Raw genomic sequence first — 2,500 nt, 5'->3', positions numbered from 1 at the left:
ATTTCCACCATTTTCTCGGAACTGTTAAAATATGTGTTCGGGTGGCCGTCAATGCAGACGGAAACAGACAGACAGAGAGATAGAGAGAGAGAGAGAGCGAGAGGCTGTAGCCGAGTGCTTATTGAAGTGCTCGATAGTGTTCTTTATTTCATATTTTTTTTTTCTAAACAGGAAGAACAATAAGTGTGGGTAAAGAACAGCATTGTAAATTGAAAAGAATTTTTCGTGGTTCCCTTTTTTATTGTGGTTTTTGGCAACCGAGACGGTGCTTCGAATCATCGCTACAGACGGGTGGTTGATTTTCTTTTTTTTTTCTTTTCTTTAAAGGGAGCGTGGCCATCGTTCAACGTAAGTAAGCAACCCGTGTCATGTTACACCTGAGGGGAGAGAGAGAGAGAAAGGGTGAGAGGGAGTGTGAGAGTGAGGGAGAGACAGAAACTTCTCCCCTCTCTACCCACTGCGAGAGAATTTGGCGTGAGAGGAGAGAGAGAGAGTTCGCCAGGAAACGTGGGGAGAATTTACTCTTTTTTACTTGAAGTTTTGTTTATGAAGAAAGGAAGATAATTTCTTGCCATGGGTAAATTTATAAGAGATTTTTGTTGTTTGATGAGAAGAGAAAGATGTCCATGGTTTATGGGAGAGAGAGGAAGAGAGAGAGAGAGAGAGAGAGAGAGAGAGAGAGAGAGAGAGAGAGAGAGAGAGAGAGAGAGAGAGATGAATGTCCGTGCCGTCAGGAATGCTGCCCACACTCTAAATAAGAGCACAGGGCCTCTCTCTCTCTCTCTCTCTTCTCTCTCTCTCTTCTCTCTCTCTCTCTCTCTCTCTCTCTCTCTCTCAATACTGTATTGTTTAATGGTTTTCACTTTTCATCCGGTTGTTTAATTTAGATTTAATAGATTTTCTCCAATAAATATCCTACAAAATTTCTCTCCCTCACTCTTATTTCCTCTTCCCTCTTTCAGGGATGCAAAATTTTATTGTTCTAAATATATTTTCTTCCTGCGATCTTATCTTCCCCTTTTTTCCCCCATAAACTCTCTTTTCCCCTCAGGTGCGGTTCCGCACCTTCCGTAAACATATCCTACGAGAGAGAGAGAGAGAGAGAGAGAGAGAGAGAGAGAGAGGAGAGAGAGAGAGAGAGAGAGAGAGAGAGAGAGAGAGGAGAGAGAGAATGTTATCTTCTACAGAATTTTGATACAGGCTGGATAGTCTGTTTGAGAAAGGTTTTTTTTTTTTTTATATAATTTTCCCTCTCTATTTATAATATCATTCTTATGCGCTTTTGCTTGATGAAATATGTTCAAATATATCTCTGTCTGCAGTTCTTCGGTATGTATTTATTTATCTGTATAAGATATATATACATATATATATATATTATATATATATATATATATATATATATATATATATATATATATATATATATATTATATATGTGTGTAATATATATGCATATATATAATATATATATGTTTATAAATAAAAATATATATATACAGTATATATATATATATATAATATATATATATATATATATATATATATATATATATATATATATATATATATAAATGTATGTATGTGTGAATGTATGCATGCGTGCGAACGGTATAACACTACTAATAACTATTAATTTACAATGCATTATGGGTCAGAACCACGTGATGCCTCCAAATTTCCCGGCCCTACTCGTTACTTGCCTAAGTTGAGCGTAACAACAATTCCTGAGTGTAATTGCCTCCAGAATGACGTAAGCATTGGCGGTTAATGGATACGAGTATTCATTGGATTACAGGGTCCATTAAATACTACTTCTCACCAACTACGACGTTTTGTCCTTTTCACACTGCTGTCTTTTTTTCATGGTTTTGAAGTCTTCCAAAGCGCTGGCTTATTGCTTTCTTAAGTCTGCCGTTTGTGTCAGATTTTGGGGTAATTGAGTTTATCATGATGACTAAAGAATAAATATTTGGATTTCCCAAGACCATAATATTTGCTTAACTGTCCTATTTTCTTTTGTTTTATTATTTGTGATTTCCTAAGTTTTGCTTCGGTCCGTTTTCTGGTGATGTTTTGTTCATTGTGTTATCTTTTCGAATATATTCTCAAATCTGCGTGTTCATATTTTCTTTTAGCTTTAAATGTATATATAAACGTGACTAACTCCAAATTCAGACCTGATATTGCTTAGTAAGAAGATTTGTGCTGTCAATTGAAATATTAGATTTTCATTATATTTGATTTGTAAATTTGATTATTTTGAAGTTAATTATCGAAAAATAATGTCCGTTAATATTCATTAATATCACTAAACGTTACAATACCCAATTAATTAATCAGTCATTCTATCATGCCTTAATTAAGATATATCGTAAGTTTCATATCTTGAACGAATATTTTTTTTGTTTAAAAATACGTTTCATATTTCATATTTTACATATTTTTTCTATGGTGTAAATGAGAATGTAATAACAGAATTCAGATTGCAGATGTAAAT

At 34.0% G+C, this 2,500-nt stretch overlaps 1 protein-coding gene across 10 annotated transcripts in view; it reads left to right on the top strand.

Moving 5' to 3' along the window:
• The window catches only part of LOC137647051 (titin-like), a 246,470-nt gene that overhangs the window by 37,928 nt on the left and 206,042 nt on the right, over window positions 1-2,500 (top strand). The gene's annotated exons all lie outside the window — the stretch shown is intronic.

The sequence above is a fragment of the Palaemon carinicauda genome, chromosome 9 (assembly GCF_036898095.1).
Source record: "Palaemon carinicauda isolate YSFRI2023 chromosome 9, ASM3689809v2, whole genome shotgun sequence".
NCBI classification, from domain to species: Eukaryota; Metazoa; Arthropoda; class Malacostraca; order Decapoda; family Palaemonidae; genus Palaemon; species Palaemon carinicauda.
The sequence above is the reverse complement of the archived record's forward strand: the minus strand, read 5'-3'. Positions and strand labels throughout refer to the sequence as shown.